Below are 17,340 nucleotides of genomic sequence, written 5' to 3'. Positions count from 1 at the left end.
ATTAATTTTAGCTTTTTTTTTCGGACTGTTACGTACCAAACCCTAAAGTGCATGCAAAGCCACCTATATGGGGAAATTAAACGACTTTACCAGAAACCTGTGTTTTGAGTGTTTTTCAGCATGTTAGGCACCAAAACGATAAATAATATGGAAGTCACTCAATATGGGAATCCATCACAAAATTACTGATAAAGTGTCTTTTCAGTGTTTTACGTAGAAAAACGCTAAAACGGATGCAAACCAACGAATATGAAGAAATAGAATAACATTACCAAAAAAGGTATATATTCAGTGTTTTTGAGCTTCTTACCTACAAAAAACGCGAAAATGGATAGAAAGCACTCTATATTGAGATGCAAAAGGACATTACGAGAAACTTGTATAATGAGTGTTTTATAGTTTCACAAGAACCACAAGGCGAAAACGCAAAAACTCGTGTATATGGATAAGTTTCTTAGATACCAAAATGCTGAAACTCAGGAATAACACTCTTAATTGAAAATACAGAACAACCTTATGATATGCGTGTATTTTGACTGTTTTTCAAATTCGTAGTTTCCAAAACCCCAAATTGCATGCAAAACTAGCTTTATGTGGTAAAAAAATGACATTACCAGAAAAGTGTCTTTTGAGTGTTTTTGAGCGTGTTAGGCAATAAAGCATTAAAAGGAGGGCAATCACATTACATGGGAATAAAACCATCTTTTACCAAGAACTTGCCTTTAAGTGTTTTTGAGCTTCTTATATATCAAAACGCTAAAACGCCTGCAAAACACCCTTTATAGAGAAACAGATTAACATTACCAAAAACATGTATTTTGAGTGTTTTTGATCATGTTACCTCTAAAAACGCTTAAATACATGCAAAGAACCCTATGTCTGGGAAACGAAAGGACATTACGAGAAACGTGTATTATGAGTGTTTTTAAGTTCCATAAGTACCAAAAAGCTAAAACCTCTTTATAGAGAAAAAAAAAAGTAAATAAATAAATAGGATTTTTTTTTTATTCTTCTTCATAGGTACCGAGATCCCAAAATTCTGGCAAAATTCAGGGAAATTATATTAAAAAAGAACATTATCAAAAAAGTTCATTTTAGCTTTTTTTTTTCGGACTGTTATGCACAAAACCTTAAAGTGCATGCAAAGCCAACTATATGGGGAAATAAACGACTTTACGAAAAACCTGTGTTTCTAGTGTTTTCAGCATGTTAGTCACCAAAACAATAAATATTATGGAAGTCATTCTATATGGGAATCCAAAACAAATTACTGAAAACGTTTCTTAAAACGTGTTTTAAGTAGAAAAATGCTAAAACGGATGCAAACCAACCAACATGAAAAAATACAATAAGATTACCAAAAAGGTATATGAAAAAATGACATTACCAGAAAAGTGTCTTTTGAGTGTTTTTGAGCGTGATAGGCAATAAAGCACTAAAAAGGAGGGCAATCACATTATATGGGAATAAAACCAACTTTTACCAAGAACCTGCCTTTACGTGTTTTTGAGCTTCTTACATACCAAAACGCTAAAATGCATGCAAAACACCCTTTATGGAGAAACAGAATAACCTTACCAGAAACATAAATTTTTAGTGTTTTTGATCAGGTTACCTATAAAAACGCCTAAATACATGCAAAGAACCCTATGTTTGGAAAATGAAAGGATGTTACGAGAAACGTGTATTATGAGTTTTTTTAAAGTTCGTTATGTATGAAAAAGCTAAAACCCACAAATAACACTCTTTATAGAGTGTTTTCTTACCTAAGAATGTGAAAAACACTCAAAAAGCACATTTTTGTAATCTTGTTCTTTTCTCCATATAGAGTGCTCTTCAATGTGTCAAATAGGTCTTGGTACCTTAGAAATAAAAAAAAAAAACACTCATAATAAAAGTTTCTTCTAATGTCTTTTCGTTTCCCCTTGCAAAGTATTTTGCATGCATTTATGTTTCTTTTTATATGTAAAAAGAAAAAAAATTGTTTATGATAATAAAGGGTGTTTTGCATACATCTCAGCGTTATGGTACGTAAGTAGCTGAAAATACCCAAAAGATAAATTTTTGGTTGTCTTGTTCTCTCATATAGGTAGCTTTCCATGCTTTTTATAACTTTGGTACCTACCACGTTCATCAACACTCAAAAGACATTTTTCTGGAAATGTCGTTTCATTTTCCCATAGTTGGTGCTCTGGAGGCATTTTGACGTTTTGGTACATAAAATTGTGAAAAACACTCAAAATAAACGTTTTTGGTAATGTTTTGTTTCTCCATATACAGTGGTACTAAATACTTTTCGCGTTTGGTACCTAAGTCGCTCAAAAACACTAATAATACATCTTTCTCGTAATATCCTTTATTTTATCCATATTGGGTGATTTCCATGCATTTTGGCGTTTTGTTACGTAACAATGTGAAAAACCACTCAAAATATACGTTTTCGGTAATGTTCTTCTGTTTCTTCATATATAATGTTATACATGCGTTTATGGATTTTGCTACCTAAGAATCTCAAAACACTGATAAATGAAGTGTCGTTTTATTTCTTTTCCTATCGCCATTTAGGATACTTTGCATGCATTTTTGTTTTTTTTTATACGTAAGAAGCTAAAAAAAAAATCAAAATACACGTTTCTGGTAATGTTATTCTGTTTCTCCATAAAATGTGCTTTGCATGCATTTTAGCGTTTTGGTACGTAAGTAGCTGTAAAAACTCTCAAAAGACACGCTTTTGGTAATGTTTTTCTTTTCCAAATAGGGAGCTTTTGTTGCTTTTTAGGGGTTTGGTATCTAATATTGTTGTGTTTCTCCAAAGAGAGTATTATTCATGCATTTTCGCGTTTTGGTACCTGAGAAGCTCAAAAACGCTCTTAATATAAGTTTCTCATAATGTCTTTGGTTACTTTTTTTTGCGTAACAAGCTCAAAACATTGAAAATACACGGTTTTTTGGTAATGTTATTCAGTTTTTCCAAAAAAAAAAGGCGTTTTGGATGCGTTTAAGTGTTTTTGTATATAAGTAGCTCATAAGCACTGAAAAGAAAAGTTTTTGTAATCTTTTGTTTTCTCCTATAGGGTGCTTTCCTTGGTTTTTAGCTTCTTGGTACCTAACTCGCTCATAAACAGTGAAAGGACATATTTCTGGAAATGTTTCCTCTCCCCATATAGTATGCTTTGCATGCATTTTCGCGTTGCGGTACCTAATAACGTGAAAAAGCCTTAAAACACAAGTTTTGGTTAATCTTGTTCTGTTTCTCCATATAGAGTATTGTTAATACGTTTTAGTGTTCTGGTACCTATGAAGCTTAATAGCACTCAAAATATACGTTTCTTTTAATGTTTTCTTTTCCCCTTTTAGGGTTATTTGCACGTATTTTATCGTTTTTGTATGTAACAGGCTCAAAATCTCTCAAAATGCATGTTTTTGGTAGAGCTGTTGAATTTCTCCATGAAGTTTTTTTTGCAACCGTTGTAGCGGTTTGGTACGTAAGTAGCTTAAAACACTTAATGTTTTTCCATTTACGGTACTTTCCATGCTTCTTAAGAGCTTTCTGTGCCTAACAAAATCATAAATTCTCAAAAGACATGTTTCTGGAAATGTCGTTTATTTTCCCCATATCGAGTGCTTTGCATGCATTTTGGCGTTTTCATACCTAACAAAGCTAAATACACTTAAAATACACGTTTTCTTCATACAGAATGCAAATCATACGTTTTATCGTTTTGGTACCTAATAAGCTAAAAAAAAAAAAAATAATCATAATACTAGTTTCTCTTAAAGTCTTTTCGTTTTCTTATATAGGGTACTTTATATGCATTTTGACGCCTTTGTACATAACAAGCTGAAAAATCGCTAAAAATGCTCGTTTTTGGTAATGTTTTTGTTTCTGCATGAAGGGTGTTTTGCATGTTTTATCGTTTTGGTACATTATGAATTTAAAAACTTCCAAACACGTGAAAAGTCACGTTATTTCTTTTCCCTTCCAACATAGTGCTCTTTTCATACTTCTTAGTGTTTTCGTGCCTAACACGTAGAAACACTCTCTAAAGATAGGTTTCTTGCAATGTCGTTTTGTGTCGTCTTTTAGAAGTTTTTGCATGTATTTTTGCGTTTTGGTACCTAACAATATGAAAACCACTCAAAATATATATTTTCATTAGTGTTGTTTTGTTTCTCCATATAGAGTACTATTAAGGTGCCTTTGTGTTTGGTAACTAAAAAGCTGAAAAGCTCTCATAATACACGTTTCTCGAAATGTCTTCGTTTCCTGGCATAGGGAACTTTGCATACATTTCGGCGTTTTTTTACTTACATACCTCAAAAACACTGAAAATATAGTTGTTGTTTTTTGTATTGTTATTTTGTTTCTCCATAAAGCATGTTTTGCGTCTGTTCAAGCGTTTTGATATAAAAGTAGCTCAAAAACACTAAAAAAGGTACTATTTTTTTGATAATTTTGTTTTGTGTTCCCATATAGGATGCTTTCCATTTTAATTTTTTTTCGAATTTGGTGCCTAACACGTTCATAAACACTCAAAATTCACGTTTCTGGAAATTTCGTTTCGTTTCTCCCATAGATTGCACTTTGCATGAATTTCGACGTTTTGGTACATAACATTGTGAAAACAAACAAAATACACGTTTTTAGTAATGTTGCTCTGTTTCTCCATATAGAGTGGTATTTATGCATTTTCGTATTTTTCAACCTAATAAGGTCTAAAACACTTACAATATACGTTTCTCGTAATATCTTTTCGTTTCCCCATATTGGGAACTTTACATGAATTTTGAAATTTTTTTACGTAATTAGCTTAAAACATTAAAAAAAAAACACGTTTTCCCGTTTCTCCATAAAAGGTGTTTTGCATGCGCCTTTGCGTTTTAGTAAGTAGCTCTAAACAATGAAAAGACTTTTTTGTAATGTTTTGTTTTCCCATGTATGGTTCTTTCCCTGCTTTTTAGCGTTTTGGTACCTAATACGCTTACAAACACTGAAAAGACACGTTTCTAGAAGTGTCGTATTTTCCCTCATATATGATGCTTTGCATGCATTTTAGCGTTTTTGTTTCTCCATACAGAGTGCTATTCATTCGCTTTAGCGTTTTGGTACCTAATAAGTTGAAAACACTCATACTGCACGTTTCTCGTAATGTACTTTCGTATCCATATATAGTGTACTTTGCATGCATTTTGGCGCTTTTGTACGTGACAAGCTCAAGAAATAAAATGAAATACTAGTTTCTGGTAAGGTTATTTGTTTTTTTCCATGAAGGGATTTTTGCAAGCATTTTAGCGTTTTTGTACGTTAGTAGCTGAAAAATACCCCAAAAAATACGTTTTTTGGGGGGAATGTTGTTTTTGCTTTTCCAGTATAGGGAAGTTTTCATGCTTTTTACTGTTTTGTTGTTAACAAGTTCATATACACATATACATGGAAATTATATAAAAAAAAAAAAAAAAACACTTTGCCATAAACGTGTCTGAGTTTTTTTTTTTTTTTTCAGCTTCTTACGTACCAAGAAGGTAAAATGCATGAAAAACACCCTTTATGGAAAAACAGAATAATATCACCAAAAAGAAATCGTTTGAGAGTTTTTGAGCTTGTTAGGTAGAAAAACGCCATAATGTATGGAAAGTATTCTATATGAAGAAACAAAAAGACATTACGAGAAACGTGTATTATGAGTAAATTTGAGCTTCTTAGGTAGGAAAATGTGAAAACGCATGAATAGCACTCTGTATGGATAAACATAACAACATTACCAAAAACGTGTATTTTGAGTGTTTTTTCATATTGTTAAGTGCCAAAAAGCCAAAATGTATGGAAGCCCACTAACTAACAAACAAAACTAAATATAATGAAACGTGTCTTTTGAATGTTTATGAAACTGCTAGGTATCAGAATGCTAAAAAGCATGGAAAGATCACCATATGGGAATAAAAAACATCAAAAAATGTCTTTTCAATCTTTTTGAGCTTCTTACGTACCAAAACGCTAATACGCTTGCAAAACACTCTTTATGGAGAAACAGAATAAAATTGCCAAAAACAAGTATTTTATGTGTTTATGAGCTTGTTACGTAGAAAACGCAAAAAATGCATGCAAAGTAACCTTTATGAGGAAATGAAACGATGTTTCCAGAAACTTGTCCTTTGGGTGTTTAGATACTAAACCGATATAAAGCTTGGAAATCACTTGATTTGAACAACAAAACAACACTAAGGAAAACGGGTCTTTTAAGTGTTTTTGACCTTATTACATACCAAAAACCTAAGCCGGATGCAAAAAAAAAAAAAATCTTCATGGAAACATAATAACATTACCAAAAACTTGTAATTGGAGTGTATTTCTCATTGTTAGGTACGCATGCAAAGCATGCGAAAGGAAACGAGCTTTCCAGAAAGGTGTCTTTTGAGTGTTTATGAGTGTTCTAGCTCCAAAACGATGAAAAGCATGGAAATCACACTGTAATGGAAAACAAAACATTAACAAAAATGTCTCTTTTCAGTATTTTTGATCAACTTATGTATCAGAACGCTAAAACGCATGGAAAACATACTTGATGGAGAAACAGAATAACATTACCAAAAACAAGTTTTTTTTTATTGTTTTTGAGGCTGTTACGTGAAAAACGTCAAAATACATTCCAAGTACCCTATTTGGTTAAATGGAAAAAAAAAAAATACGAGAAAGGTGTTTTTTTTGTTTACTTCTTAGGTAACAAACTGTAACGGTGTCACATAATTAATAATAATATGTATTGTATCTATAATGCCTTGCCTGATTAGCAATATAAGTGTATGTATACATATATGCATAAGTGCAAATAGTGGGTGTTGGCGCATAAGGGTGGGGCGGATATGATCACGCCACCCTACGTCACACACACACCATGGAACTTTCCATACTCCTTTTATTGCCATCGATAAGTAATCGGTAGCACCTACATTATAGTATCTAAGTATTCTCCATAGTTAATCTCTCTCTAATGTATTTTGGCATGTATTACTCTTAGCTATAAGTAGCTTTTCCCTTGCCTTATTTATGTAATTAGAGAGTTATAATTATTAATATATTCATGTACTGTGAGTGCGGTCAACCCGCCCCTATTTCTAATGTCAGCACTTTTTTGAAGGCGCTAAGCGTCCCTTGTGCCGGCTCCGTCAGTCTCTTGCCAGGATGTAACGCTGTACCACGCAGAGGACATCCGTTGTCCCGTACGCGCCACACCCTTCTCCAGAACTCTGTACATATATCTAAATATACCTATTTTTATACGTTCACCTTTGACATTCACCTGAAAACCACAGAAACTCACCAAGAGTGACTTTACCTATTATATAAAGGTAAGAAACTAATGAACAGTGTCCAGTGGTAATTGATAATTCAAAACCACACCGGAACATTTGGTGGCAGCTTAATGAGATACGAATAACTAACTCCAGTGCCAAGTGCAACAACAATAAACAGTGATTGAAAGTGAAGTGGTGAACGGACACAGTGAACGGAGAAAACGGCAAACAGTGGCAAGGTAGTGAGGAGAGCAGAGGAGCGAGCCGGCGTTGTTTACAAAACTTACGCTGACACACCAAAACACTCGCACCCAGCCAAGAGCGACGTACCTAACGGTCTCGCCTTACTCACCCAGCCTGCCACTCCCAAGACTCACTTCTCCTTGTTATTAAAGGAGGAGACTTAAAAGACTCGAGGAGAAACCTAACAATTCTTTGGTTTCCCCTCGGTCTAATTATTCGTCGTAGATTCTCGGCGAAGACATCATCGGCGCAGACATTCTCGGCGTAGACCAACACATCTCCCACCTGCAGGAATCCTGCAGGATTCTACAAGAACACTACTGTCCTAAGAGGAGCTTCCCAAGACTGAAGGAGTCTTCCTAAGAAGAGGATATATATATATATATATATATATATATATATATATATATATATATATATATATATATATATATATATATTTTTTTTTTTTTTTTTTTTTTTTTCTTTTAAGTGTGAATTTCTCCGGCTACAGTCGTGAGTACAGACACTTAGTGGTACACCACACCAATATTAAATAAAACACTTGTGGTAACGCAAACACTGTTAGGGTTCATGTATAACTTACCTATTTCACAGTGATGTTACTTATGTGGAAATTAAAATAATTTAGTTTGCCTCTTAAACACCGTTTTCTTTTTCTGCTGGACGGAGCGCTCACTCCCGTTTTCTTTTAAGTGTTCAGGGATAACTAGGATAATTCCATTTCTGTCCCTAAACCTTCAATTCTGTTAAAATTTTCACACTTCTCAAAATACTAACCATTCATCCTTTAAGAGTGGAAACGCCTTTGGACGATGGAAACGTAATTTTAGTGTGTAATTAATACCTAATTAAGATAGTAATAATACTACATTTATGGCTAAAGCTGAGAAGTTACCTGAAATTTATGAACTGGAGTGTCATTTCCAAGCGGAAAATAGTGACACTAGATCATCAGAAGCACTATCAATGGAACCAAAACCCACTACAGTGGAAAGTACCGTGCCTCATGAGGACGGAAACGTGTTGATTACAAGATCAGGGAATAAATACCCATCATTACCAGCAGCAACCATGACTAATCCTAATGCTTCTGCTTCAGCCTCTACTGGCTCTCCTCAAGCCTTGCATGCATCTACTACACTTAAGGTACTTCCTATTCCTGAAACAATATCAGCATTTCGCGGAGAAAACCCGCAAGAAAGAGCTCATGATTTCATTCGTTTGTGTGAGGATGTTATGACAAGATCAAATACTATCACCGATGAAGACAAGATCTCTTTCGTCAGATCTAAATTGGCTGGAGAGGCAGCACACATGATGAATACCAGCGCTTTTAGTCCGCTTGAAATAGGGACTAGTTATGCAAATTTCAAGAAAAATTTCTTGAACATTTTTGGGGGTAAGAGTCAAACTGACCTCATGGTACTAGCCTCCAAGGTGGGTCTTAGATTTGCAGCTGAAATTAACTCTCTTCACGAAATGAAAGCCTTAATTCCTACACATCAGTTCGTAACGGATTTCATGGATGTCTTACGACTTAACAACTGGTTCCAAGGAAACAGTATGACAGAAACAGATTTCAGAAGACTTCTGGAATTCATCTTTTACATATCATTGGTGAATGGGGAAGTGAAGAAAACCGCAAGTCATTTCAGTTTTAAACCAGGAGACACAGTAGCTGACCTTGCAGTCCTGATTCGAGAGAAAAGAGGGTTACCTGGTGCCTCTCCGGAAACTCAAACCTCACTGGTTGCTCCACTCATGGATGACGACCAATCTCAACCTTGTGCGGCAGCCATGGCAAGGCCTGGAAATGTCTGTTCGTACTGCCATAAAATAGGTCATGTTGAAAAAAGATGTTATAAGAAACAAAAGGACCAGAAATTGGCAGCAAATAAATCCGACTTGGAGAACAAAACAAAAGGGGGTAATCTCTCTGTTAGACCAAAACCAGGTGCATCGCCCCACGTGAAAACTGGTAGGACAAGATCCTACAGGGACGTCGCTACCCAATACTGCCTCATACATGGCCAGTGTAAACACTCATCAGAGCAATGTAAAGATATAATCAATATGAGAATTGAAAAACAGGCCAGAGCTAACCTGGACCGTACAAGGTAGTCGGGGGAAGACCAGCGCACAGTAGTAAACAAACCCGACTAAAACATCTAAATGCGCAAGACGCTGAGGCAGCAGATTCTTCTGACATGTCAGTGCATTCAACCATAAATGCTCCCAACAACCAAACAAACATAATGGCTTTACCAACTAGGGTAGGTAAGCATCGCTTATCTTTGGCTGTAGACACTGGAGCCACAGTAAACGTGATCTCTGAAGAATCTTACAAGATTCTGAAACGGAATTCACGCGGTGGTAAATGGATACTCCGTCCAAGTGACTTGAATCTTTCTGGTGTCACAGGGTCAGCCCTGAAAATCTTAGGAAAAATTTCCTTACCAATAAGTCTATCTAAGCATACTCAGCTCATTCAAACTGATTTCTATGTAGTCAGTAACTTTAAACTTCCTTCTGACGGCTTATTAGGGCTAAGAGCCATGAAGTCTCACCAGATAGTAATCTATCCAAAGCAAAATACAGTCATGTACTGCGGACGACATCTGGAAGGGATGAAACATCCTGCACCTTTGGTTTCCAGGCAACCCAGAAACGGTTCCTTATCACGGAAGGGACAAAGATCCAATGGGGAGCCTCAAACGATTCCATCTGTCCGGTCTCCTATGAGAGATAAGGATATAACAGAAGCATGGAGGGAAGCAAAAGCAATTGTCAATGCCAGTTATGACATTCCTGCTCGTGTGGCAAAACGGATTACAATTCGTGTTCCAGAAGCTCCTGTAGGCAGTGACATCTGTCTTGAAGGTATAGGTAATGTTAGGCGATTGGCTGTTGAATCGACTCTTTCCACAATTAGAAAGGGTCATGTCACTGATGCTTTGGTGGTGAACACTACTGGAAGTTCTGTAAGGATCAAACAAGGTCTTTTCCTTGGAAAGTGCCTGGTTTATGACAAGAAAGTGGTACCAGAACCCAGTATTCTGCCTGGAGCCTGCGTCTCTTCGGTGAGTCAGTCTGCTGTTGACACCGAGCTGGGGCAGGCGCCAACCCTATGTTCGTTTGTCAATGTTGTGGACTACCCCGAAATGAGGCCCGCGCTCTTGGACTTATTGGGGAAGTATCGCAATGTCCTGGCACTACCTGGAGAATCCTTAGGTGTGACCGATCGAGCGGAACACCACATTAGGTTAAAACCAAACACTAAGCCAGTATATATACCAGCTTATCGTCTTCCTCATAGTCAGAGGGCAACTGTAGATGACATGATTCATGACATGATTGACAAGGGAGTGATTCAAGAATCGTGCTCTCCTTGGAATTCACCAATCTTTTTGGTTCCCAAGAAAGATAAATCTTTCAGGCCGGTAATCGACTTCCGGCGGGTTAATGATATCACAGTGGATGATCATTATCCTTTACCTGTCCTGAGCGACCTTCTAATGTCCTTAGGTCGTGGAAACAAAATTTTCTCTAGTTTAGACCTGTTGTCAGGATACTGGCAGGTTCCCTTAGCCCCTAATTCACGGGAAATAACGGCGTTCAGTACGCCTAGTGGCCATTACGAATGGTTACGCATGCCTTTTGGATTAAAATCCGCTCCTTTAACATTCCAGAGAATGATTAACAGTATTTTCACGGGTTTACTTGGCAAAACCGTGTTTGCATACCTGGATGATATAATCATCGCTAGTAAGGATCAAGAATCCCATCTGGAGAGTTTAAAATTAGTCCTCCAGAAGCTTGAAGAAGCTGGACTTAAAGCAAAGCTTTCTAAATGTGAATTTCTAAAAGCCAAAATAAAATTTCTTGGCCATGTAGTCGATGGTGAAGGAATCCACACGGTGGATGAAAAGGTCATAGCTGCTGTACAGAAGTTTCCTCAACCTAAATCGGTGGAGAATGTCAGATCTTTCCTAGGTCTTGCGGGATATTACCGTCCTTTCATCAAGAATTTTGCGGCAATTGCATCCCCACTTACTAAACTCCTTAAAAAGGATGTTGCTTTCCATTGGGAGGCTGCTCATGAACAAAGTTTCAATGAATTAAAATCACTATTAACAAATGCACCTGTACTTGCTTTCCCAGAGCATTCAGAGCCGTTCATTATTTGCACGGATGCTTCTTCTCTAGGACTGGGATCAGTACTGATGCAGACAGATGCCAGAGGCAAAAACTATGTAATAGCATATGCAAGTCGTGTGCTTAATCCAGCAGAGTCTAATTACTCTGTCACTCATCAAGAAACACTTGCCGTAGTTTGGGCTTTAAAACATTTTAAGGACATTATCCTTGGATATCCAATTACAGTCTACACGGATCATGCACCCGTAGTTGAACTTTTCAAAGGGAAAAATTTAACTGGACGAGTGGCAAGATGGTACTGTACCATGCAGGAATTTGCTCCAGTAGTCAAGTACTTGCCAGGTCGTGCTAATGTAGTAGCAGACGCACTTTCACGAAATGTGCCTGTGGGAGCTGTCAGTGACTCGATCCCTGTAAATAACTTCACCTTGAAGGAATTAAGTAAAGCACAGCGAGAGCATGAAATATGGTCTAAGGTCATACATGCTCTGGAGTCAGGCGAAGAAGATAATCTTCCACGTCTACATATACCATTCTCTCAATTTTTCATGTCACCAGACAATGTTCTGTGTCGACATAATCCCCAAATGGGAGAGTCTAGTAAACAACACATCATTCCTGAGAGTTTAGTCCATGTCATACTTATCTTAGTGCACGACATGCCAAGTGCGGGACATCCAGGAAGAGAGCGAACTCTACAAGCGGCGCGTAAAAGCTATTATTGGCCTACCATGCGCACTGACATAGAAGATTATGTTGCCAGGTGTATATCATGTGCAAAGCACAAGGGTGCGGTAAAAGGACCAGCCCCAATACTGGAATATCCACTACCTGAGCGACCTTGGGACATTGTCTCCATTGATCTTCTTCAATTACCCAAAAGTCAAAATGGCTCGCAGTATCTACTTGTGTGTGTAGACCATTTTTCAAAGTTCGTGGTTCTCTCACCTTTAAAGGAAAAATCTGCTAAATATGTAGCGCATGCGCTAGTAACTAAGTTGTTTTGTCCATACTCAGCACCACGAGTGTTGTTAAGTGATAATGGATCTGAATTTTGCAATGAAATCCTACAAGGTATATGTACACAGTACAACATTAAACACACATACACTGTGGCTTATCATCCTTCTTCAAACGGACTAGTAGAAAGAGCAAACAGGAAAATCCTGGAGGTTCTTCGTCCAGTTGTAAACAGTCTACATGATGACTGGGAGGACTGGTTACCACACGTTGGTGCCTGCATTAACAGTTCAATGTGTGAAAGTACTGGGAAATTCCCACATTATATATTGTATGGTGAAGATAAAAATCTTCCTTATGATTTGTTGGCAAGTCCACAAACTCCAGTATACAACGTAGATGACTATGTTAAACAAACTAAGCATTTTTTCAAGGACATTCATGCTAAAGTCCGAAGTAGGCTACAAGCTTCTAGGGCAGAAATGATGGCTAGACAACACAAGCGTGCGACCCCTGTCACGATACAGGTTGGAGACACAGTTAAAGTTCGTCATCCGGACAGGACCTCCAAACTCTCCCCAAAATTTAGTGGTCCATGCTCGGTTGTCCGCCAGTTACATGGTAACAAATTTGAGGTGCATGACCCTCTTCTTAACACTGTTGAGATAGTACATAGTGATCGGCTTGTGAAGACTAATGCTCAGATTGAGTCATCAACAGTGAGTACTACTGATCAAGTTACAAACAATAATTCTACTAATACTATAAAGACGCATAGGTATAACCTGCGCTCACGCAGCTAATTGCCTGCATTATTTACTGATGGCACTGGGCCTCCTGGTTACCTTCTTGAGCATGCTGCAAGTGCTACAAGCGTCCACTGCGTTGCATGTCAAACCGGGGGCTCTCACCACACATCTTGGGGAAGTAACCTTAATAGAAGATGTTCTTCTGGTTCGATATCCTTTTTCTACCTTATTTTCCGTACCTTCGGGCCTCCACACAGTCTCAGAAACTTGGATAACTCCTTACAGGAACTGGAATCCTTACTTGCTGATGAAACGCATAGACAAACACAAGTTATCTCTCAAACCATAATCAAAGCTTTAAAAGCAAGGGTAGAATTCTTACACGGGAAATTGAACCAATCTCAGCATGAGTACAACCTTCATCCAGTGCACGCTCGTACCAAAAGAGGACTCATAAATGGGTTGGGACAATTGTCTCAGTATCTTTTTGGCACCGCCTTGGACGAGGATGTACAGGATTTAAGGAAACATTATGATCAACTAATAACGGTTGCAGCTACTAATAAGAAGGTCCTGAACCTACATCACAATAAAATAGTTAAATTAGAATCTAACCTCAATGAGTTATTACCGTACTCAAATGATTTAACAACTGTGCTTGATAATGCCTTACATAGTTTAGACGTGATAAATCACGTTGTGGTTATAGATCAAGCTTTGCATGTATTTGAAGCTTCCTTGGGTTCAGTTCTCTCCATTAATGAAGCGATAATTCGCAACATGGTGGATGCTGTCAATGGCAGGGTAACAACTTCACTATTTCCTGTAGAGGATTTGCTTCACACAATAGAAATTGGTCAGTCAACCTACAAATTGACACCAGTGTATGCAGCGGACATGATCCAGTATTACTACCCATTGCTGGAAGCTACCTTGACCACAGATGCAATAATTGTAAACATACCTTTTAAATCTCAGGATCATTTTGAGGCCTATGAGATTAAACCTTTTCCATTTTCCGTTAATAATTCTGTGATGACACTGGACATGAATCCCTCCTTAGTGCTAATAGCCAAGGATTTTTCATTATATACAATTGGAGATTTAACTGAATTAAAACGTTGTAAATCTTCATACTTGCATTTGTACCATTGTTCAAGTATCCAGTTTGCTTTCTTACCTGTAGTAAAAGGTATTTGTGACACGTTCAGAGGCGTCTGCAGCTCTAACACTCTGTCCATACAAGCATGTGGTTTCAAAACCTATTTTCCATTGCAATTTTCATGGATATCATTACTTTTATTTCACAGAAAACTTTTATGTCTCAGTGACTTGCCCAGAAGGGACCACCTATGAGGAGGTTCTAGGACATTATGCGGTACAAGATGCTTGTCACGTACGTTCTTGTAAACTAACCACTTAACCTTCTAGGATTCATTTAGCTTTTACGACAGACCTTTCATATGGGGTTTTTCCTGTCACTTCCCTGGAGAATTTGACAAAGTCAAGGATTTCTTTTATAACTAACTTCTTATCCACTCTTTCCTTCTCAAACACAGAAGAGTTTTCAGAGGCTCTAGAGACATCTTTACCAGTATATCTGAAACCTGAGATTCTCTATCCAAGTGTCCTGACACCTTGCCTTATTTTAATGTTTTTGTTAATATTCTTATATGTGTGTGTTAGGAAAGCCTTAAATTTGTATATATATCTTGATAGTAGACATAAACGTCTTAATGAAGGAGTTTCATACACATAACATGGTTAGGTACATTGTATTCGCGAGGACGCGTCAAGTAGGTGACCGAGCGATGTAACGGTGTCACATAATTAATAATAATATGTATTGTATCTATAATGCCTTGCCTGATTAGCAATATAAGTGTATGTATACATATATGCATAAGTGCAAATAGTGGGTGTTGGCGCATAAGGGTGGGGCGGATATGATCACGCCACCCTACGTCACACACACACCATGGAACTTTCCATACTCCTTTTATTGCCATCGATAAGTAATCGGTAGCACCTACATTATAGTATCTAAGTATTCTCCATAGTTAATCTCTCTCTAATGTATTTTGGCATGTATTACTCTTAGCTATAAGTAGCTTTTCCCTTGCCTTATTTATGTAATTAGAGAGTTATAATTATTAATATATTCATGTACTGTGAGTGCGGTCAACCCGCCCCTCTTTCTAATGTCAGCACTTTTTGAAGGCGCTAAGCGTCCCTTGTGCCGGCTCCGTCAGTCTCTTGCCAGGATGTAACGCTGTACCACGCAGAGGATATCCGTTGTCCCGTACGCGCCACACCCTTCTCCAGAACTCTGTACATATATCTAAATATACCTATTTTTATACGTTCACCTTTGACATTCACCTGAAAACCACAGAAACTCACCAAGAGTGACTTTACCTATTATATAAAGGTAATTGATAATTCAAAACCACACCGGAACAAAACCGCTAAAGGGCAATAATTAGCACTCTATAGAAAAAAAAAAAGAAAAACAACAATATTTCCAAAAACATGTATTTTGAGTGTATTTCACATTGTCAGGTACAAAAACTCCAAAATGCAAACAAAACACCCTATATGGTGAAAGAAAACGAGATTTCAAGAAAAGTGTCTTTTGATTGTTAATGAGTGTGTTAGATACCAAAACGAAAAAAAAAAGAAACAAAAAGCACCCTATATGGGAAAACAACACATTACCAGAAACGTTTTTTTCCACTGTTTTTGAGCAACTTATGTACCAAAACTTTGAAACGCATGCAAAATATTATTAATAACATTAAGAAAATAAGTATTTTGAGTGTTTTTCAACTTGTTTCGTAGAAAAACGCCAAAAAGTAAGCAAAGTACCCTAAATGGGGAAATGGATAAACATTACGAAAAACGTGTATTATGAGTATTTTATTAGTTTCATAGGTACCAAAACGCTATGAATGAGTATGAATAACACTCTATAGAGAGGAACAGAATTACATTACGTGTTATTTTGAATGTATATCATATTGTTAGGTTTTAAAATCCGTGGAAAGCATCCTATATGGAGAAAGGAAGCGAGATTTCCAGAAACGTGTTTTTTTTTTTAAATATTTATGTGCGTGCAAACACCGAAATGATGAAAAAAAAAAAGGAGGAAAAGTACCCTATATGGGAGAACAAAACATTACCAAAACGTCTCTTTATAGTGTTTTTGAGCTACTTACGTACCAAAAACGCTGAAACGCTTGCAAAAAAAAAAAAAAACACACGAAGAAACAGTATAAGTATCAAAAACGTGTTTTTGTTTGTTTTTGAGCTTAGTGCGTGGAAAAATGCCAAAATGCAAGCAAAAGACTCTGTAATGTTAAACGTAAAGACATTTGGAAAAACGTGTATTATGAGAGCTTTAGAGCTTCTTAGGTAGCAAAATACTAAAACGCATGAATTTTATAGTGCAGTTTATATCGACAAATCAGAACAACATTACCAATAATTTGTATTTTGAGTGTTTTTTTTTTATTAGGTACCAAAATGCCATAATGTATTCACAGTCACCTATATAGGGAAATAAAATTACATTACTAAAAAAAATGTCTTTTGAGGGTTTTTATTTTATTTACTTATTTTTTCTTTTTTTTCGTATTAGGCATCATAACGCTAAAAAGCATGGAAAAAACCCTATATAGGAATATACATGTAAAACAACATTACGAACGTGTCTTTTCAGGGTTTTAGAATTTCTTTAGCACCAAAACTCTAAAACATGCAAAACACACTTTATATATATATATATATATATATATATATATATATATATATATATATATATATATATATATATATATATATATATATATATATATATATATATATATATATATATATATATATATATATATATATATATATATAAAAGAATAACCTTACGAAAAACAAGTAT

This window comes from Scylla paramamosain, chromosome 4 (genome assembly GCF_035594125.1).
Source record: "Scylla paramamosain isolate STU-SP2022 chromosome 4, ASM3559412v1, whole genome shotgun sequence".
In the NCBI taxonomy this organism is placed as follows: domain Eukaryota; kingdom Metazoa; phylum Arthropoda; class Malacostraca; order Decapoda; family Portunidae; genus Scylla; species Scylla paramamosain.
The sequence above is the reverse complement of the archived record's forward strand: the minus strand, read 5'-3'. Positions refer to the sequence as shown.